This window comes from Symphodus melops (assembly GCF_947650265.1).
Source record: "Symphodus melops genome assembly, chromosome: 20".
Lineage (NCBI taxonomy): Eukaryota > Metazoa > Chordata > Actinopteri > Labriformes > Labridae > Symphodus > Symphodus melops.
Genome location: NC_136710.1, coordinates 5,748,313 through 5,772,093, shown reverse-complemented (window position 1 = coordinate 5,772,093; position 23,781 = coordinate 5,748,313). Strand labels below are relative to the sequence as shown.

The following is a 23,781-nucleotide window of genomic DNA, read 5'->3' as shown; positions in this document are numbered from 1 at the left end:
TAGTATCCTCCAAGCATATACAATTCAGTCCTAAATAGTTAGTTTATTTGTTATGGACCATGTACAAAAATAACATTAATCTCATCCAAAAAAGATGCTTCGTACCAGATTATAGCAGTTTGCTAATTTCTCTCTGCAGTTACTTCCACATAAAGAAAAATAAAGAAAAATTTACAGATTCTAGAATCTAAAACAATATTAACTTTGATATCGAGCCCCCAAAGTGGGTTCTCCAAACCCAGGCAAATATTTCTGGGTCATAGTCAGGGACAAGTTCAAAATTATATATAATAATACTGCTCTTTTTATCCAATAGGTGACGGAAACAAGAGTTTTGGGATGCCAACCGCCATAAAACCAGCTGAGTAAACTAGCCGACGTTAAAGTAAATGTATACATCAATAATCAAATGACAGTCATTGAATATACACTGATCTTACTTGTGGAAAAGAAAAACCTCTGGATGTTACAGAAACACACAAAGTTTATCACCGGAAAAAATCACTTAAAAACCTCACACACTGTCCTTCAGCCTTTCAACCCTCTAATATCATCAATTATGGCTGGGCTGTTTTCATGTGGTTGGTGTGATGTGTGGGTTCACAGAGAGCTGATGAAGACAGGCCTGAAACATATGTACTCCATATGTGAAGTTAAAGAGATTCACTTGTCCACGCTTGTCATGAGGCCTATATTGTGTAATGAGAAGTGTATTGGTCGTCTTTCCAGAAATAACTTTGGCTCACTCTGATCAGGGTCTGGACTTGTATTTTCTCCAACTCCTTACATCCAATTCAGCGCATCAGGAAATATGAAGATCAGGTTTTTAATCATTCACAGTTTACTGCAACTGAATAATGGATAATGAAGAAAGCATTGTGTGTCTCAACATAATAAAGTCATTATCACAATTCTGCTTTAATTGTCTGCAGTTAATGTAGCTTTTGTTGGCTAATCAGTTTATGTTTACCATAAATAAGCTTTGCCTGCAGCAAAACATAATTTCCTGTTTCAATTAGTTATCCAGCTACAATACAGTGCAGTACATTAAAGCTATTTTCTATTATCTCCAGCAATTACATTATAATAAAGTGCAAGTCTTTCATTGATATAGTCAGATGATCTATTACCCTTCTCTCCTGATATGGGCTGAAGGAGGAGTTTAGAAAACTTTCAAAAGATTATAAATTTCTACACATGTTTATGAAGTTCTGTCTTATTTTAATGTGTTTTTGTGTGCATATGTAACGGCCCCTTTGATTCTTCAAAAAAACGAAATAGTTTTCTCTCTCAGTTAGTTGATAGCCACTCAGTGTTTGGAATGATCTCCATCCTTGCTCTGGGATCAGAGTTGAGGAAAATGAAGAAGACCCGACATGCTGGTTTTGCTTGTTTGTAAAACGGGCGCCCTACATACAGAAGCCTTTTCTGCACCTGCCCCAGGCTTGACTCTGAGCCTCGGGTGTTTAGTGCATCATGTTATCCTCACTCCTCTTCTCAACAGTTCATTGTATCATTATTATCCTTAATAAAAAGCTTAAATTCATCATGAAATTCTGTGCAATCAGGAGTTTAAAAACATCAGGTCAATTGAATAACTGAAGACATTGTGATGAGTACTTTTACAAAGACATCTTGTTCATACTTGTTTGAAAGTTGATTTTTTATTTCAATCACAAATTAGCATAAGAAGATGCTATTATATCTGAAGTCTATACCACTGTTCATGCTTGCATTAGTGAGCAAGCATCAATGTTTTGTAAAAAAACCCAAAGACAACTATAGACACCACAACAATCAAAGCCAGATTTTCTGTAGCTAGTGTTACCTCCAAACAGAGTTGACTGATTCCTTAACTTTAAGTCATCTGGAACTCACTGATCCCAACAGAACAAAAAGCATTTAGAGCTTCAGCTAAAGTTTTAAAAAGAAAAGCATTGGCATGAATTCAATCTCAGATTCATCTGAGAAAAAAAAACTTTTGACAGTTAGAAGCAATTTTTCAGGGCTTTTTTTGAAGCCAGCAGTTAGAGAAAGGCCTTCCAGTTATGACTGCCGTTGCATGTGTTGCCTTTGCTCACAGTCTGAGTAACAACCTTAAAAGAGCAGACATTACAGTAACTAAATCATACATAGATTTCAGGGCAGATGCTGCTTTCATATGTTAAACCAATGCAATCGGAAAAGGTGTGCGATATTACTTGTATACAGATAAAACCTGAACACTTTTGATTCCTCAGACCAGCCTGCAGATTGGAGACTCTGTGAGAGAATTTAGAAGAAGGTAGAACATATTTTTTGAGCAGTGTCACGAAAACTGAAATTTATTTTTTCCAACTGAAACATGTCAATTTAGAACTTTGAGTCAAACCAAAAATGTCATGTCCAATTTTTAAAAGTTATTTTTTTTGGAAATGTTGGCCTTTATTGGACAGGACGGCTGAAGAGAGAAAGGAAATGATGGGAGGAGAGGAAGGGGGATGCTACCTTCCGTATGGGATTGCAACATAGCAGCTGGGTTATCTTAAAATCATGGTTGAATAATTTTCTGTGTTAATAGTTCTGCAGCTAAATTGTGTACCTCCAAAAAATCTTGCATTCCTTTAACTTCCTTTCAGCTATATAATGGATATACAGCCTAATTAGATTATGTGTGCCCTCAGGATGCTGTCATCTTTCAACCTGCCAATCACAGGTCTATCAGAGCAAATTATGCAGATTTGTCTGTATAACAGTTATAAACTCAGGTGCCACTTCTCCACACCGTGCCTCTGTTTTCCTTTCCACAGGAGAAGGTAATCCATTCTCCTTAAAGATTTTATTTGCGTTGTTTTGACAGAGACGAGAGGCAGGAAATTGGATGGAGACGCACAACATGGTACCAAACAAGCTACATTTTCAGCCCAGATGAGCGTACACGGTATCTGCATTAGTCGATTTGCCTTCCTTGTTGCCCTAATCCTCTCCCTCGTCTTTCTCATCCCACTGACTTTCCGCTCTTCTCCTTTCATTGTCTCCCTTCTTCCATGTCTCTGCTCCTGTCTCTCTTCTTGTCAGTCCATGCCCTTCTGTGTTCACCCCCCCCCCCCCCCCCCGAACCTCTCTCTTGCAGATTCAATTCTGCCTGCTCTCCTCTATCCTTTCCTCCCCCCTTGTACTGTATATCTGGGTTTCTGACTGAACTAGTTCATGCGGCTTGCTTGCTGATGGCGTCATTGCCCCTGTTTAATTGATGTTGTTTGTTGGAAACAAGCTGTCTGTTGAAAATCTTCAGAGCCTGACCAGAAATTAGAACAAACTGAAATTCAAAGGTTTGGTTAAACTTTTTTCTTGACGTTAAAGTATTTGTTTTGGGGATTCAAGCTTTTCTTCATAACGTAGATTTTTTTTGGGCTGCAGAGTTAAGTAATTCTGTCGCTGTTGCATTTTTCTTTGCAAAGTTGTAAAAAAAAAAAGCTGTAACTTGGCTGCTGAAGGAGATGAACAATTACATTAACAAACTCGTGAATTCTAATGAAAACTTATACACACACTGACTGCTGGCTCCAACTCGTCCCAGTCAGCAGAACAGAAAAGGGATAGGTAACTGTAACATTAACATAACAATACATATCTGCATAAAATAATAAAATAAAGGCAGTGATAGATGGCCATCATTACAGGGAAAGGAGTTGGAACGTGCTTGCCAGTAACCTGATAAATCTTTCATCCCCTCCTGTCCGTCAAAACCCATTATCTTTTTCAATCCAACTTTATTCTTGCCAGTTCAGTTCTGGCTACATTTCCATCCACTAAAATTGCCTCCAAAGAAGAATACATCTCACTTTAACAAAATTATGAGGCCCAAAGCTCCAACTTTTTGACGTTAATTTGTGATGTGCATATAAAGAAACAACATGTGCTTTTGGTATTTGTACATGTGTGTCTTTGTGATATAAATCACGGTGAAAGGTCAGTATTGCTTGAGGGGAGAGGAGACAGAGGAGACAGAAGTGATGATTTGCACTTTGGGGCCGTTTTGTTTGGAAAATCCCAAGACAGGTTATATTGAACTGTGTGAATGCATGTGTGTGTGACACCACTGGACAGAGAGTAGGTGTAGGTGAATAAGAATAATACATTGCACCTGCGTGATGACTTGAAGTTTCTCTCAGTGGATAAGCAGAGACAGTTCATACAACAGGAATGCTGTTGAGTGTATCAATACAGCGTGTACTGTAAGAGCTCAAATTAAAAGATGCACCTTTCTATTACACATGCACAATGAATGTGCATTTTGAGGATGTTCTTGCTGTTATGATGAAAGAGATATAGGACTTCCCTGTTTGATTTGTTAAACTTGCAGCAACGCAAAAAAAAAGTAACATGGTTAGAGAGGAGGTAGGCTATTGTCATGGCTGAGGGGAAGGTATCATAAACATGACTGTAGAGAGGAACACTTTTTGTTTTGTCTTTTATAATTCTGTTACAGATGCCAGCTCAGTGTCACATCAGGTCATACAGGCGTCATCTGGCCTTTAGAGTGCGTTTCCAATTTCACATTTTTGATGAACTACAATGAGATCAGGCGGGATTGATAAAGGGATTCTGTTTTTGTGTGCCAAAGTGTGTGCGCTTGTGTGTGTGTGTGTGTGTGTGTGTGTGTGCTGAGACTCTGATTAGTTTCATCTCTCTGATTAATCAGCAGCTCCATTTCAATGCTGATCAATATAACCCAGCAGGCTGAAGCAGGTGATCCACATCTCATTTGAATCTTAGTGTGTCTGCGTGTTAGCATGCTCATGATGTAGCATTAGGGTATTCTGTTCTAGGCATGTGTATGTATCTGCTAAAAATGTACGTCTATGTATCAATGTTAGGAAATCCACAAATGAGGCATTACATGGAGTGTTTGAGTGTCTGGTTTGCACTTAGCAATCGGCTTGTGTTGTGCTTGTTGAAAAGGTAACGACCAGTACGCCACAGTGACAGATGCTGTGGTGCACTTTTACAGCCGTTAGCGCTGTAATAACCTGGAGTGGACAGAAACAATCAACCAGTGGGGGTGGTCGTATGTGTGTTGTGTGTGGTTGCATGTATGTACAAGCAGAAAAGAATAAACCCTCTCGCATATTTCAGCTGGTTTGAAACAGTAACAGGGTACATTTATTGCTTCATTCTTTATTTTATTTGTTGTTTTCACATTGTGATTTTTACACTTTGGTCAACCAAGGTTGTTGCTAATGTGCTATAGAAACAAAGACTGATTGATAATCAGGCCGCTCTGCTCGTCATTTCTCTTTTAAATTACCAAGGCTAATCTGCTCACACTCCTCCTCATCATCATTAAGTTGTGTTTCACAGCTCCCCTACGGACCATACGACAATTGCTTTAGTGGTCCGACACCATGAGTCTGAGGCGGCTCATGAATAATCAGGAACCAAAAAAAATCTTTATAAGGTTAGAGATAAAGCAGAAAGGCTTGATCAGTGGGCTTCTCTGTAATCACAACCCATGTTTCAGCTCGCTTCAGGAGTACACCAGGGGGTTCCAAAATGGGATTTGGGGAAACTTATTTGCTGAATGTGTTATCTGTAAACATGGAAGGGTAGTTCCAGAAATACACACACTATTAAGTCATATTAGCCTGTGATACTATTTCAAGGTCAGTTTTGACTCAGTTCTGAAATATATGAGGGAAAGTGTTTAGTTTGAAGCATGGCTGGGTTGATTCAGCAAGATACATCAAGGTCAGTGAAAGGTTGCCGGTTTGATCACAAGCTCCTTGTCTACATGTAAAAAATGTTGCTGGACCTTTATGTTTTCTTCTCCTTGTGATGATGATGGAAGTTTGTGCTGACGAGCAGTAGGCACTCTACATCGCACCCTCTATAAGTTTGTGAAATGGTTGACGTGACGTGCAGTATAAGAACGCTTTGAGTGGTCAGAAGATCAGCCAGTTTTCTCCTCATTTTATTTCTCGCTAAGCAAGACAGCCAAACAAGAAAGATCGTTTTCAAACATCTGAATCATTTTTTGAAGAACATATTCACTGTACAGTCATTGTTCTGCTGTACTGCTACATTTGTTATTAACTGTAATGATCTTGATAATTCCTTTCACAACGTGTTAAACAGGAAACACATTTCTAACTATAATCCAGCTGTGTTGTTTAAGCGCTTAATGTTATTAATATTGAACTCAGTCATTATCGAAAAGCTTATTTGGACTCAAATGGAATGGGAGAATGGCACAGGGTCCAAATCTGTGTGAAAAAGAACTAGGCTCGTTTGAACTCGCTTTTGTGAGGTGCCAACAGTTTGTCTGCCAAAATCCAAAATACATGACAGAGAGCGGCCTGCATTGTTCATCCAGGGAGTCGTTTCAAAGGCAGCTTAAAAAATACAGCTGGTAAGAAGTGTCTCAATGGAAAAATGAAAGACAGGTGTCACAGCCTGCAGAGTATACCAAAGGAAATGTTGATGTCCTTTTTTTATTTTTCTAATCTTTCATATTCCCATTGGGGCTGAGCTAACACAGACATTTGGATGTAGGTGTGCAGTGAGATTTGGTAGACGGCTGTCATCTTGGGATCAAATAATTTAAAGTAATATCATCTGTTCTTATGTAAAGACAGTGGTTTATTTTTAAGGGGAAATTAAGATAAGATATATTGTAAGTTTGGAAGGAAGTATGTCTTGCATTACAGGTTTCGGAATAACAATCAGATCACATCACACGTTAAAGACAGCATAAAAAAACAACAGAAGTTACATAAAAAAATCACAATGTCAAATCACAGTACGTGTGGATACATCAACAATGAAAGGAGGTCGTCTACTGTATATGCAAATGTGAAAGTACTCACTGTCCATGTGCAGCCCAGATCAGGATCATATGGTCATATGTTAGTCACATACATAGAAGGAATATTATTATGCCCACTTGCTATTGTACTTATTCATTGTATGCCGGCATGAGGTTGAAAAGTGATTGTGATAAACGACTCAGTCGATCAAATGACTCAGTCAATGCAAAGCTTACATGGAAATGTGACAAGGCTTTTTGATGGCTTCAGCTTGAAAGCAAGGTGTAAGATATCTACTGAATTTAATCATAAAATAACCTCACTTCATCATCAGACATTATGGAAACATGCTATGTGCAAGTGCTGGCTTCTCTCACAACAACGCAGCAGCCAGAGCAGTCAAAATGGTGCGGTAACCATATTGGCAAACAACCCTCAATGATATCTTCAGAAAAAGCTACAGTCAGAGGCGATGGGGGAGGGGTAATAGGCACTGAACATGAGAAGCTTTGATGTTGGAGCTGAGATGAGGGAATACATCAGAGTTGGGAAGCAAGGCATCGTATGTGGTTGACTTTAAGTAACAATAATCCCATACATCCAATGTATCTTTAAACATGTCTGTTTAAAGCTGTAAATTGTTTTTGGTCTGGTTTTAGATGTTTGTCTTTGCGTACATTCACCTTTTATTCTCTTCAACAGGACTCCCTCCTACAACAGTAAGAAAATTAGTATTTCCAGTTGGATGATTTCAGTTCTTTAGTTTGGGGCAGTTAATCAATGGCTGCTAGCTTTCAGTGTTTAAATAGTATCGATCCTGAATACGATAGTACTTATTTGAGCAAGAGACTTTTTTTTTTCTCTTTGTCTGAAAAGCATTTTTCAGCATTCAAAATTAAGGCCTCTGTTTATTGGTTGATTTCTCAAACATATTGGCACATTTTAACTGACATCATGACAACACCTTTATTGGATTATAACTGGATGTTTACACAAGTAAAAAAACAGCTTATTCCAGAAAAGAGGCCTTTCTCAAAAGTAAAAAATCTATAGATGATAAATCATGTTATTTTTTAAATCACTATTAATTTATTTGTGTTAGTAATGGGGGGGGCGGGGGGGGGGGGGGGTTCAGCTTGTCTTAGACACAAGCAGGGAGCTCTAATGAACGAAGGTTGAAAACCACTGATCGATACAGGTGGTCAAGTTCTGGGTTGTGGGTGGGGGGAGACATTGAGCTAATTACTGCTCACATATGGGATAAACACTGGACAAGTCTCCAGTCAATCACATGACTGACATATAGAGACAAATGACCAGTCACACGCACACTCACCTACAGGCAATTTAGAGTCAAATATGATCCTAATGAGCCTGCTGGTGGACCGTGGGAGTAAGTTAGGGAATCCAGAGGGAACATGAGCACTCCTCAAAAAAATGCCCCCGCCACACAGAAAGTATTTGAACCAGGAACCTTCTTTCAGTTGGGTTCTCAGTCAACTTGTTAAATCTTTCTTTTCATTAATAAAGCACTTTAATATTACACACACAAGTGTTCACATAATCCTGCGATCTGTTCATTCCCAGACTTCTGTCTCTGGTTGAGCTCAAACAGAAACGTGTGTGTGGGCGCGCTCGATGTGTTGGCATATGTGTTATGACTGAACACGTGCCTGTATGCATTATTCGGTCATGCGTATTTTGTACTTTTTTAATGTGTGTGCAAATGTGCTTTTTGTCAAGCTATGAATTTGCTTTCATGCATTTATCTGGAATGAATTTGGACATGGATGGCTTTGTGTTCTCTAAGCGTATGTAAAAGTTTGGTGTGTGTGTTTGTGAGAGAGAGATCCCCTCGGGGTGTGAATTAACTCGCGTTGTAAAGGCCATGCTTCACGCCGAGACAGAACTCTGATCAACTGTGTCGAGGAGACGGATAATGCAAAACTACTACACTCCTCTTGCTCATTTTTTACGCAAGACTCCTGCACTCCCTCGTACTTGTGATCTTTTCCATCTCCACAGGACCCATCCCCATATTCCTCATTCATTTTGCTCCTCTGTCTTTTCTTCATTTTCATTGTCCACATTTGAGATGGTCATACCGCCATTCTCACCCTCATCCATCTCTATCCCCACATTATCGGAGACAATCCTTCTTCTCCCCTTCCTTTTTTGATAGGTGAGTCGATGCAAAACAGCATTTACCCAATCAGCAAATAATTATGCCTCTCAGGGCGGCTGTGACTCAGTGGTAGAGTCGGTCGTCTCTAAACCGGAAGATAGATGGTTTGATCCCCAGCTCCTGTAGCCACATGTCAATGTGTCCTTGGGCAAGAAACTGAACCCGATGTTTCTCCTACCACATTCTCGGCAGTGTGAGAATGTGTTTGAAGGAATTAGTTAATATTGATGGACACTATATGTAGCAGCGTCTGCCATCAGTGTGTGTGGACTGACCTGCTGTTTGAGAGCGTTTGAGAAGATTAGAAAAGCGCTACACAAGCTCAAGTCCATCCATAGAGCAGTTTTATGTTTAAATCAGTGTCTCTCCAACAATCTTGGTGGACAAAGATGTCTTGAGTCAGGGCTCCTTGCTGACCTGCGGCTGCCCGATAAATAACGGACATCTTGTTGCAACACTATCCTCATCTTTTTCGGATTAAATGAGTTTACTTAATCTGCTTGGTGCCTAACTATTCACTTTTTTCTCTTACTGTAGACATCCATTCACCGACACAAATGTCTTTTTAGTTATAATGAATGTATACTACTGGCGTGACATCCTGGCTGTTGTCGCTTTCTTCTGCCTTTGTTTGAAAGAGGCAGAATAACAGGAAGCTGAGGGAGAAGGAGACACTTCTCTTCTCATCTTTGTCTTCTTTCACTGAAGTTATTGTTGCCAACGTTTAAATAGGCCTCTATTTAGTTTAAAAATATATAATTGTCTCTCTTCTGTACGCCCTTTCGGCTTTTCAGTTCTGCATGCATGCGTCCACTTCTTCTTCTGCTCCTGTACTCCCCACTCTCACCTCTTTCTCTCCAACAATGATCTACGTTTATCAGTGCTGCTGCTGGAAGCTCCTTTGGTCCACATCCTTTCCCCAACACACACACACACACACACACACACACACACACACACACACACACACACACACACACACACACACACACACACACACACACACACACACACAGTAATAGCTGCTGTCCCGCTCTTGCCTGCACTCCTGCTCACATCAGCATCCTTCCATCCTCACTCCATCCATCTTTTTTTCTTTTTTAGTTCCATCCTTCTGCCGTCCTTTGACTTGTTGTTCTGCTCAAGAAAGTAGAGAGAAAGAGGGAGGAGATGCTCCTTGTCAGAGAGAGAGAGAGAGAGAGAGAGAGAGAGAGAGAGAGAGAGAGAGAGAGAGAGAGAGAGAGAGCAAGAGCAAGAGCGCGCGAGCCAGCCAACGGGTGAAGTGCGCGTGCTCTGTCGCCGCCGCCGCCGTTTCAGAGGAGGAGTGCCGTTTATTCAGCAGCTGAATGAGGGACGGGACGGAGGGCAGGATGAACAGATAGATGAAATCAGGATTAGTGAATGAATGAACGGATCCCGACTTGGGCATCTTTCAGAGCACATAACCGGTAAGTGGGCGCACGTGTGAAATGACATTGATATTTTGGTGAATTGATGATACATTTCTTTCAATTGTTTTAGTTTCTGTAGCCTGTGTGAGCTCTAGCCTAAGCAGTGTACGCATACATTGAGCGCGAGGTGCAATCACTTTGACATTCGGTTAATCGCAGCGGGTGGTGTAATTTGCACAGATCGGTGCATGCGTGCGTAAACGGGGAGCACACAACCTGGCAGATAGAGATCAAGGGGGAGGGAGAACAGGAGAGGATAGAAAAGGGAAAGTGATCCCATAGTTCAGGGGGGAGAGCGCGGAGGAATGTACGGAGACCGGACAGCCATGCGTGACAAGAGGTCTCTCTCAGGTGCGACACCGCAGAGCCCTACCCTGTCTGGGAGACGCCTTCAGCACCGCTCCAATTAAGCATTTATCAAGCGCAGCACACTTTGTTTACCGGAGATGAAGCTTTGGGTGAGAAAACGCTCACTGAAAGCTGCAGAGAGGCTGTGGACGGTGCAGGATGTGCGACTGGGGAGGGAGGATAAGATCAGGGTCAGGGAGAGTGAACACACCGGGGTCTGCGCACTTAGGTCAAGGTGCACGTGGGGAATAAAGCCATATAGCCAGAGGGGGAAAAACACGGTGATGATGGAATAATTAAATAAAAATACACAAGATTTTTTAGTGATTTTTATCTTAAATATCTATTTTTTTTGCCAGTTGTGATGGTATTAGTGCTGGAAGTTTTAATGGTTATAATGAGGATAGTTTTAGTAAATGGGCTTTCTTGGTTTTTACGCTCATTTGGTCAACATGAGCCAACACATTTTAATCTACAGTGCCATAATGTATCACATTGTCTGTCTGTCATTTCTTTGTTTGCAATTTCTTTTAATGTTTGGTTCCTGTGGTGGTGGGGTTTTCTATTATAAATTCTGTTGGCCTTACTTTTATAAAGGCTCACTGTTTACCTGTGTGCTGTCTTATTTTCAGATTGCCAGTCATTTGTAGCCTGGGGTACTTTTAATTGCATTAACCTGTTAAGGTCTCAAGCTAGTTTGCTTGACTGACTGTGGTGTTGGCAGGTGGTGTAGATGAATGTTGATTGTGCTGATGAGGAGCATGATTTGATGTTGAATACGCTCATGAAGACATGGACATTAAAACTAAAGGTTCTTCAAGGTCTGAGAAAAAACCCACACGATGTTGATAGCTCAGTTAATGAGAACAGGATGATGAGGAAGTTGATGACAGTGAATATGATGGTAGGTTTGATTGTGTATTGTTGCTTTATTGAATAAAGTAAAGTCGATTGCACGCAGTAGTTTAAAACTAGATAAGCTAACGGCTGCATTGTGTTAGATGGTAAATGGACTGCACTAAGTGCCTTTCAAGTCTTTAGGCCACTCAAAGTACTTTATGATGAGGATGTTAACGATAATAGTGGTTCCGCAGATAATGATAAAAATGGTTTGCTGGATGTCTCAATGACTATTGTAGTTTTTCAAATTTTACTTGAACTTTAAATTAGGAAGATGGGGATGGAATCAGAACATAACGATAAATAATTAATAAAAAGCAATGCCGTCCTTTCAATAATTCAAGCACCCAAGCTGTCTAAGGAAATAGGCTATATTCATCTATATCCCCAAACCATTTTTCCGCTTACATCAGCAACAATAAAGTCTTTGTGTTAAGCAGCTTTGATGCTGTCTAGCTGACTGCTAAAATTCAGTAGACATTTACTAAAGCTAATGTGGGCCATGTCTGTATGGTGCAACACTTTAGACAGTCAAACACTCTGTCTGATTTTAGATGATCAGACATGCAAAGCTATTTTCAGCAGCTACCAAAGGGTCAAACGTGTACTCAGATGATTTCTGGCAGCAAGATTACATTTAAAGGATTAGAAGGAAACTTTTTTGAGTTTACATTTCTAAGAACATTGTCTTCCTTTATTCGACTCTTTAGGCAAGATGAGAGTGGTGATGTATCTTAGTAATTTTCCATCAGTGTCAGAGTTGTTATTGGAGACGTACCACTTATTTTGTGTACATTTTTGCACTCAACAGACTCAAACATAGTATAGTATAGTAAGTCTATTTTGGCTTTCCTGACATTTGTGTTGGTTTTGTTCCATCTGTCCAGTTATTCTTCTCATTTGAGCTTTGACTGTAAGTGACTGCGAGGGAAACCAGGTGTTTGGAAGGAAGGAAAAACACATACATTTATTCATTACTTTGTCCACAAAACACCAATATTGACATTGATTTGGTCAGGCTGTCATATTTATAGTCCCCACATAGGAATTTGTGTGCTTTGTGTTTGTACATTATGCATGCTGCCTCCGTACCTGCTAAGTCTCTATGTGTTTGTGTTGGTGCCAAAAATATCCGGGACTCTCTCCGTCTGTGGCTTCCTTTCCTGTGACTGTATCCTCAACTAATCCATTAATGACTTAAACAACACACTCACCTCCCCGCTGGAAAACGTGGTAACCCACAACTTGGCCTCTATTCTTGTCCATGTTAATCTGGTTATGTGTATCACTGGCACTGTCTCTGGTGACTTGTGTCATTACCGATTACTGACCCCTGGGATCCCGCTACTGTCAGCATAGCGTGTCTGGATGGTAGCTCGGAGGGACAGGAAAGTCCCTGTGGTCATAATCCTCTTCTTTCCTTTGAGTGTGTGCGCGCACACGTGTGTGTGTGTCTGTGTGTGGGTGTGTTACATGCTGTTAGTAGTGTCATTGTGAGTTGTTTGCGTTGGAGATAGATGCCTCTGGTCTGAGTGGTGGAGCAGGAGGAAGATGATTTTGAGGAAGGAAGAATAAAAAGAAGAAGAACTCATGTAGCTGAGAGCAGAGGCTTCAGTAAAGCTAACCAAAGGGGAAATGGCATTACATAGTAGTTTAGGATTTATTACCTTTTTATACTTTTTAATTGAACAATTGATAAAGCAGTTCACTTTATTTGATGTGTTACACATGGTGAGAGAGGGAACTTGATGGTTCAAATCATTGATTAAAGTACTTAAAATATTAAATCTGTGGAAGTTCTTTTACTTCATACAAGGAGAACTTTCTGCTCGATGTGTTCTGTTCAAAGCATTGGCATCATTTATCATCTTAAGCTTTTTTACTGACTTGCAAACTCATTTAATATGCTTTTTCTTGTTTGGGGAAAATGTCTCAAATCAAAAAACCTCACTCAATAGTCGTTTCCTGTCTCGACTGCCCCTTTAATCAACAACATTTCCTGAGGTATTTTAATTTGACCACAACCTTACTGTGAGTCCCACCTCGAGGCTTTAAAAAGCATGGCATCCTGCCTACAGGTTGATTAATTAAGTCCCTATAACAATAGAATGTGACGACAGTGATAGATCACCTGGCTCATCTCCTCTGGCTCTGACACAAAGTCGTTGGCCTATCCTGTTTTATTTTATGCACTCTTTGACATTCATGGTAGTCAGTGCCCAAAATGCTGCCTGCTCTGCCCAAATGCCACATCACATAATGGCAACTTAACACTTCCTGGAATAGAGTCTATGACTGAAGGCCAAGGGACAAACTGTTAAAGTAGTCTATCAAACCAAAAACTTTACAGTCTGTGCAGGCGTTTATTAAGCTTCTGCTTAAGAATTAGATAATAAAACATGACCTGTATCCCAATATTAAAGCAGTCAGTAAGAAGAAAGAAACATTTAAAGCCTTTACCATAATTTAACAATATATCCTATACACTATTTCTGTAAGAAATTACAACATTTCCCTCTATTACTGTGACAAAAAAAAACCAACCTGATCCATAGACATGCAGGTGTCAGAGGGCATTTCAGGGTTAACCTTTTTCCTCAAGGGCACCTTGGTCGTATTCAGGAAATTAATTGGCACTTTCAAAGGTACTAGTCCTCAATTTAATACTTGATCTGCATCAGGACTTGAACCAGTGACCCTCAGGTTCCCAACCCAGTACAGACTCAGTCCTTATATCTCTTCCAGACTAAACAACGGATGCCCCCAATTTCATTTGACAAAAACCTATAAACATGTGAAATCAAAATATTGCCCATCCTAAACCAAGTATGAAAGAAATAAAAATACTTCAAAAAAAATACATTTAAAAAAAATCCAGTATGTCTTATAAAGAGGGTCGCATCAATATAGGTTTTAGCCATAATATGAACGCATCACCCACCAAGATAAAAAAAAATAAAAATTGATAAAAAATGACTAGTGCTGACCTAATATCACACTAATTTCCCTCGTGGGACCAACCAGACTGGCTGGACTTCTCACATCATTCATTCCACTCTGTTTCCAATCACTCCTAAAGCATCACTTCAGGGATTCATTTGACACGTTTATTGCCAAACGGTGTGATTTCCAAGCTGGGTAGCAGCTTTTGATGTACCAACAGTGATCTCACTTGCACGGCAGACTGATTTGGCCCTCACACGCGTGTATCTCACTTAGTCCTTCAGAGGTAAAGTGGCAGATGATGAACTGAGCTGCTAATAGCTGGAAGCACTGAATGCAGCCTGCACCCTTTTGCGCTATCATCATATTGACAAAATTAAAGGTGACAGTATGATCTTGCAGCCATACTTTACTCTGCGGTTATCGTAGTTGGATATGTATTGTTTTTTATTCAACCCTTTTCAAGCTCATATAATGTTCAAGCTCTCTCAAAGTCTATTTAAAACAGAAGGCACAGAAAACATTGGGAAAACAAATCTCTGCACACCTGAATGTGTGACTGGAGAGTCGGAGGATGCTGAAACTTGAAGGCAATGAGGAAGTTTCCCGCACACTGTCAGGCTCCTGTGCTGACATATTAGATTCATCAGAAAACATTTCGGTATACCTGATGAAGGTTGTTAGACTAAAACGTTGTATGATCAAATAAATATGTCAGGATAAAGCGAGTCAGTGTGCGGGCTCCTGCCATGAAGTCTGTTTCTTGCTTACATCATCCTGGATAGTGAAGACCTTAAAGCCTCAGATTATAATTCTTTTTTTAATATTGGATTAAAAAGTGAATATTATGTAAGTTTAACAGTGAAGCAACGAGATGTGGGGAAACAAGAAAACCAGCCGACTGTTGCTGTTGGCACAACAGTTGCTGTCAAACTATCAAGAGTTCGCTTCTCATAAAACATAATGTGAAAGCGCCTGTGAGGACTTAGAAGCGTTATGAAACAGACTGATATGAATGATGATGTGTCTGTATGACCTACAAAGCAAACAAAGACCACCAGAGAGGAGATTAATTATCACATGCAGATAATTTTATATGCCTGTCACTCCTGCTGCAGGAAACGTGAAAGATACGACGATTAAGCACACTGCTAAAACAACATTTAAAAAAAATCATGAATTGCATTCATCTCGAGTTGCATGTTTAGTGATTTAAATTAAAGGGTGCTGATTTTTTCTACAATAGAAAACTATGTATGTTCAAAATAATGTCACTAAAGAGATTACTCTTACTGCATTATTAACAGGTAAGGCAAAAATCAAAGTTCTGGACAAACGCTTTCGTGACACTGTTCCATGCCCAAGTACATTTGTATAGGCAGTATGCACGTAGTTGGTTTGCAAATCTGCCGAGAAGCGGAAAAAAAGAAGTCACCATGGCAACGCATTCGTTCAACCATTCGTTGGCTGAGTCCATCCTGCTAACTGGATGTTTTTGTTATTTATGAGACGCCAACAACTACCCTCCTCCTACTTCCACATCGAGCGCAGCTCAGAGGACTAAATGAGCCTGTGCTGCACAAGTAAAACGTTTTTTGAAGTGAAAGAAGCCGTTTAGAATGACGTTGAATAACGGTCCCCTTCCTCGTTTGAGCACGGTTGTGTTTACATCGCCCAGTGAACCATACTTTAGTACACATGCATCTTGCATCTCTTCAAGTATACTGATATTTTTATGAATGCCTTGATGAGGATTTTTGCATCATAAGATAACCTAAAAGTTATTTCCTGACCAACATTGTACGTAGACACAATTATGGTACACATAATGAATGTCATAATTTAGTCTGACTCGCTTACATAAATTAATGTTAACTTCTAAAGCTTCTGGTAAAAACAGACGAAATGCATTCAGAAATGCTGCAACTTCACTGATTTTAATGTTTTATTTGTGTGAGTTGTGTATTTCTTCACTTTAATCCTCTTCCTAAATCTGCTTTTTAGTGAAAAAAAATGTTCAAGCTGAATTTTGATCATAGTTTTTAACAGTTTTCAAACTTATGAATGCAAATGCTTCTCTCAGGGATCAATTTGAGGAGTCACTGGTCTACAAAATCATGCAGGGAGTACCATTTACATCGGCCCCTTAAACCTCTATAGTTTATTTATCTTTAAAGATTAGCTTTAATCTCACGACTGTTCCTTCATTTGTCATTTTCAGCGTCCATGAGGCCATGGGTCTGGATGTGCTTCGAATCAAGAGTCGGCAAAAAAAAAAGAAGTGCCCTCACACCTGCGCTCATTCTCTTGCACTTAAGGGAAAATCCTGAAACCGACTGACCAACATTTTCAGACAGACATTCAAACACGATGATGATGTCATAATCACTGTCATCCCACCAGGTGATGTTTAAAGATGAGCAGGGCATTGATATGCAGAGAGGCTCACCCTGCCGCTGCCAATGTTGCTAAAAATAGAAAATACCAAGGTGGAGGGAACCATTTGTCTGAAATGTAACCTCAGCTTATGACACACACACACACACACACACACACACACACACACACACACACACACACACACACACACACACACACACACTTGGATTGGTGACAGCTGTGTCTCTAAATGAGTCTTCCTCTGTGTCTGAAGCTATCTGGGTCTTTCGCTTCGTCTGTGATCAGAATGCGATGATTCACAGGGAAAACTGTCCCGGACATTTTATTGTTGTTGTTCTCTTAAAAAACATGCCAGGGATGGCTTGACGCTTGGCAGCACTATACAGCGCTAAGTGGAGAAAAGCGACTAAGGTGGTTACAATTTTCTGAACCTTAAAGGAAGAGACAGAAGGAAGAAAAAATAAACTCGAGCATTCTTCTGTCCTTTTCGCAGTCGCTCTCCAAGGCCAGATTCTGCACAATCTGCTTTTTTGAATTCATGAACGGAACGCTCAATGTAAAAATGGACAATCACAGATGCATCAAATTTACTGTGAAAATGAAGAATCCTTTGGCCTTTTTAAGCTTTCCTGGACAAGCTCCATTGAGCACTATGTGAAGTAAACAGTGGCATTAAAGCAGAGTGTGTACCTTTTTAAGGAGGATTCTGCAACCAACATTGAGGAGATTGTGAGTCTCTCTGGAGTGGCTACCGGTTGTCGAACAGATGAAGCACTTGTTTCTGAAGCACGGATTTACTCCCTAGTGGTTTCCTTCTGACTCCCTCTACCTCCTCCCTCCTCTATCCTGTCATTTTTTGTTCTCTTTCCTTCTCCACCCTGTTTGTACAGCGTCTCCTCTTTAATTTTCTGCTGGATTCCTGTGCGTGCCATGTCTGTCTCACTCTCTCTGTCCTCCCTCTCTTTCTCTCTGATTCTTTGTAAATGTGCCCTGAAAAAGGATTCTTCGGGCATTTTGAGACTTTTAGTAAGCATTTGTGTATCAGGGCAATTTATTTTATTTTTTTTATTATAAAATAGTGACATTATCACCAAATATTGTAAAATACTTATATTTGACAATCTTTTACTCAAACACAAAACGTTGCGAGGGCGCTGCTGGCCTGGCAGTTGGTGCCTCGATGTGCAGAGGTTGTTGTCCTCCAAGCGGGCAGAATGGGTTAGAATCCGACCTGTGGTTCCTGTCGTTCTCGCTCTCTCTCTCTCTCTCTCTCTCTCTCTCTCTCTGATTTCCAACTCTATCCACTGTCACATCACTGAAACAAAGGCACAGAAAAGCCCACAAAAAACTTTAAAAACACACAAAATGTACATGTCATGTAGTTGTGAGAAGACATTTTGCATTACAACATTTTATATATAAAAATATACAAAGTATGCATCACTTCTGGACCTTATTAAAGATGGCACTGAAAGAAGAATGAAAATGCAGCCTTCAAATAAAAAAGAAGTCATATTGTGCCCTGATCATAACTTTGTTTCACTATTTAATGTTTTTTTGGATATTGCACACTCCATAATCAGCAATAGAGTTCAGTTTTAAAATGATGTTTTATGGGACTCCGCTTCAATTGCATCTATAGTTTGAATGCTAAAATTGCAAAGTGGCAAATAGCTTTACAAAGAAGTGTGCATGAGGATGACCCCACTTAAACTAAGAAAATACAATGGCTCATCCAACACGCAGGCCTCCACCTCCATGTACCCTTAGAGCAGCATGGAACAGGTGGAGTACCAAGTGCATGAAAGAGCCTTAACATTACAACTTAACATCCATCAACAATGCTTTTGTGACAGGAAAAAGCTCAAATGGCACCATGTTTTGTGTTCTCTTCTGTCCCACTGCACACAGTGATCGCCTCAGGGCAGTACTAAAAGATGGTTACACACTCCCAAACAACCACTCGAACAAACTCAAAGTGGTAAGAAGATACGCTGAAAAAAAAGGAAGATCAAATGATTCCACATGGATGCTGTTGGGTTTTATTTATCCTCGACATTGGGTCACTATAATTCTTGATCCACGTAATTTACCAGAGGAATTAATGCTTAGATTGAATTAATTAAATAACGGACGAAACCTTTAATATATGGCTTTTTGTTGAGTACTTACATTACCTCAAATATTTCCAACAGTCATCAAATCCAGACAGATCCTTAATGTTAGAGTTGTAACACCCTGTGTCTTTTGTGTCAGCTGCCATGACAGACACAACATGCTTATCGTTGGAAATACCATATATTGTCTTCATACTGTTAAGGATGTGAATTTCGACTGAAAGCTGCCGTTCTGTTGCTGCATGTGCCACTGTGATAAAAAAAATGAAATTTATTAGCGATAAACATATGCTCTTCATCAGGTCTGTTTCGTCTGTTTGTCTCAAGGAGTAGCAGTAACAAAGAGAATCACTCCCATGATTTCTTTAGCTCTGCATGTCCCTGAGCATTCTTCAGGGCCAAATGCTTCTAAATGCCCTGATTTGTTCGCAAGCTAGCCTCTAGCATATAAGCCACATTTTGGTGCTGCAGAGGTCATGTGCTCTACGTTCATTTTGACTGGAAACATCTGACTGCTGCTGGAAACAATTTTGGTGAGAGCATGTGGAGAAAAGCAAAAAAAAAAAAAAGACATGAAATAATCATCACAATATTGTGGGCTATAAACCAAAACAATCAGCTAAAAGGTGCAAAAACGGCCTGAAGTGCTTACTGCACCTGCAGAGTTGCCCATTTTAATATGTCAAAAAATATGGATTAATGTAGCTTTAAACTTAAATGGGATGGCTGGTCGAATACTAGAGGAACAAACAGCGTTTATTGTTTGTCTTTGTCTGCTTCCTCCTCTCTTACTGTCACTTCTGTTTCCCTCTGCCTCGATCATCCTTGCTCTTTTCTCCTCCTCCTGTTCAGCCTCTTCTACTCCTACACTTTTTTCCTCTTTGACCCGTCAGGTTCACTCCTGTCTGTCTCTTCTCTGTTCTGTCCTCTCACATCCCTTAATCCCTCTGTGCTGCTTCCTCTATCCTTGACCTCCAAGCTCCAAATACTCTCTCTAGCCTCCTTCACCTGTGGCCCTCCTCCACCCTCTCTCCGTCACTCCACTTCTTTGTTGCTGTTTTTCCCCTCCCTTTATCCCTTCCGTTTCACCTTTCCTCTGTCTTCTCTATGCTCATGGCCGGCTCAATGTCCCTTCAATCATTCAGGGTCTAACCCATCGCTGTTCTGAAACGTTTTATCTTGCATTATATTCCATAATTTACTTATCTGTTTTAGTCTTTTCTCTCCTGGCTGATTCTATCCTTCTCTCGCCTGGCCTCATCCTCTATTCATTTGTGCGTAATCTGTCACAGCAGCATAAACCCAAACCTTGCTTATGTAATCTGATAAGAGCTACACACACACACACACACACACACACACACACAAACGCAGACACACGCTCCCCTTCCACACCGTATGCATGACTGCGGGCTCTTTCTGCATGCGATTTGTCAGTGACGGTGTGTTCACGAGTGCATGCATGTGTGATTGTGCGATCTTGCAAGTGTCAGCTTCATTGGACCGGGTGGTATGCATGTTTGTGCGCGTGTGTGAGTTGTCGTGTCTGGCGATGTATCTGATTGGATTAAAGCAGGGGTTGAGGATCATAAGTGATCAAGTGATTGACAGGACAGGAAAATGAATTAAATAAATCAGGATTGGACAACAGTTGCTCCTGAACACCCATAATCCAGTCAGCTGTCATGCTATGGCAGGCTCCTCTGCCTGACTTTCACACACGGACAATGAACACATCCAGCTCATTGCATCCCTTTCTGTAGACTCTTGCACACTACAGCTGTGCAATTGCAATATTTCAGCAAAATGTTCTCTTGTATTTACTTTAATGGTAATGTTATGTGTCCGTTCTGAGCGCCTAAGTCCTCACTGTGACTGATTTCAAAAGGGCACAAGTGTCAGCGTGAATCGTATTTCTCTTTCACTCGCTGAAAATAAAGACCTTTTTGAAAACACATTTTAGACATTGAGTGCTTTCTCCATGCTGCTCTTGTGGAATAAAGAAAGGCCAGTGCTGGTTTTTTTATCATACAAGAAAGTATTGAGCTAATGAAACTCGGTTCCATTTAACATCAGTAGATTTACAGTGCTCCCATTTCCTGAGCGCAAACAAATCAAACACGCTCCTGTTATCCAATCTGCTCTGTTATCAAACTGCACTGCTACTTGGCATCACTAACACACACGGACACGCACACGCAGATGCACACGCACACACTCAACGTGCCACACCTCTTTTTGGCATTCATCAGAAGAAGCAGTAATTCTGGTCACCATGTGGGTTTTTTACTTGTAAAATTAAAGAAATGGAGGCGAGAGACAGCAGGCGAGTGCCAGCACTTATGAATATGGCTGAGTGTGGAGCCAAAGGACTTGTGGACTTATTTCTTTGCTGGAAGGAAATCAGGAAGGAGGCAGTGGAGCGAGAATGATGAAGATGAGAATTTGGGAGGGGGGGGGGGGGATAGATAGAGGACAATGAGAGATGGAAGGAAACTACAAAGGGTTTAACCACAGTGGGATTAAATAAATAGAAGAAGACAGATAATGATGTACATTAATTGAACTGAATCCAACAACCACAAATATCCCCCCCCTGTTCTCCCCTCACAGTGAAGCAGTTTGCACATATGCGCCCATCTTGCAGCAAAAGCCCCGTTTCCTTGATGTTACCACTGCTGACACTTTGATTCCAAACAAGTCATGTTGACTTAATCCTCTATTCATGACGCTTTATTAAGAAAGCCACAGCTGTTCCCCTCAAACTTGTTCTCCTCTATTGTTCGCAGCTAAAACTGCAAGTCACTCCGAGTAAACATTCTGCTGCTGCAAACAGCAGTGACAGAAAGGACAGGGAAGCTTTTAGTTCAGGTGTGCAGGCATCCAGGGTGAACGTGGTGCAAACACTCACAGTGTGAGGATCCCTCAGGATGACTGGTGTTTAGTCTGTGTGCGAGATACAAAAAGTGTTTTGCTGTATTCTTATGCCATGGAAAGTGTTCAAGCCGTATCATGATTTTTAGTTGTGAACTCCATGTGAGCGTCATGTGTCATCAGGGCCCAGCAGCACAAAAGTAACACTTAAATGAGCAGCAAAGAAGCGTGCGTCCTCTTGTGTGTTCATGTGTCACCAAGTTACTGTAGCAAAAAAAAATCCATATGAGACATTGAACACTATACGACAGCCCGCATGGACGCATGGTGAGCTTTTGTGAGTAAGTTAAAATGTGCACTTTCAGTGTTCACATTCATTTATGTATGCGTGATAAGTGTGCGTCTGTGCACGCAGCTGTGTGTGTGTGCTTTTTAGCAAGCCAGCTCCCTCAGGCTCCATGCTATCCTCTCTGTGTGACATTAGCAAGGGATGGAAGTCTGAGCACCATGCTGCCAGTACCTCTCAGCATCACACACACACACACACACACACACACACACACACACACACACACACACACACACACACACACACACACACACACACACACACACACTCAGGGCCAAAAACAAACAAACGGGGGCTGGCAGATACTGGATATGAACATCTGCAATCTGACTTCTGCTCGGGGAGAGCAGAGTGCATGTGTGTGTGCATGTGTTTGTGTGCCCGGACAAAACATATCCATGACTCTCCATCCATAGAAAGTTGGAGGAAGATTATGGTGATTGTGCGTTGCATAATAACATACATGTAATATGCATTATGAGATTGCGTACATTACATTATGGGGATTATCTAAAGCCACAGTTCGGGAGCTGTCAAGCTGCCGGGGCCAGTTAGAGGGAGACACTTTCACAGCATGAGCCACACTGCAAGTCCATAGCTGCATGACGGCAATTATACAGTCTCTATTTTATTTGTGTCCCTCATACTGTAGGAATCACAAAACACCTGGACAGTGTGTTACATTAAATCACTACAGACATGGATGAGGTGGTGACACGACACTTCATGTGATAGTTTGTGATGCAGTCATCTAGAAAATTGGTTAAATTACTTGTTTGTTTACATTGCATGATGTTACATAACTGCACAAAAATCAGCCAATCACAATTGAGTATTACACCATCATATCATGCAACTAAACTGTAGGGCTCTCAGAGGATTGCTCCATTCTCCAATCTCCTTTACTTGTCTAATAGTTAATCATGAATAATTGCATTTTTAATCCTATCTTTGAATTATTATTTATTATTTTAAATTAGTTAAAATAATTAAAAAGATTATCAGGCTTTACTTTGAATTATTGTACTTTATTTTAAGTACTTTCGATTGAATTCAACCCTGCTTTTATTTTGAAATAAAATAAGGATCAAAAGATTCCTGACAATATATATATTACATTAAGTAGTATTGCACACCCACAGGCCAATCAGAATTGAGTACCAAGTTGTCATGTCACAGTATCATTTTGATAGTGGGCGTACAGCTGCATGGGATTGTTTATAAACTCAGTCCACTGTAGGTCAGCAGATTATGAAGGATTTTATATAAACGAGTGGATACGTAGCATTATTTAATGATGCATTACAATAACATGTAACCTTGGCCTATATACCATCGACATGACGCCCTGTTCAAAGCTTTGAAACAGACATGTCAATTAAAAACCTTTTTCTTTTTAAAATCTAGCACAAACTCATTCAGTGTC

The 23,781-nt window shown here is 40.5% G+C and overlaps 2 protein-coding genes across 2 annotated transcripts in view; both read left to right on the top strand.

Moving 5' to 3' along the window:
- The window catches only part of ppp1r14bb (protein phosphatase 1, regulatory (inhibitor) subunit 14Bb), a 190,008-nt gene that overhangs the window by 13,000 nt on the left and 153,227 nt on the right, over positions 1–23,781 (top strand). The window lies entirely within an intron of this gene.
- The window catches only part of slc8a4b (solute carrier family 8 member 4b), an 83,109-nt gene continuing 69,597 nt past the window's right edge, over positions 10,270–23,781 (top strand). Inside the window, exon 1 of the mRNA XM_079371411.1 lies at positions 10,270–10,421. The gene's annotated coding sequence lies outside the window, so the exon portion shown is untranslated. The remainder of the gene's footprint in view (positions 10,422–23,781) is intronic.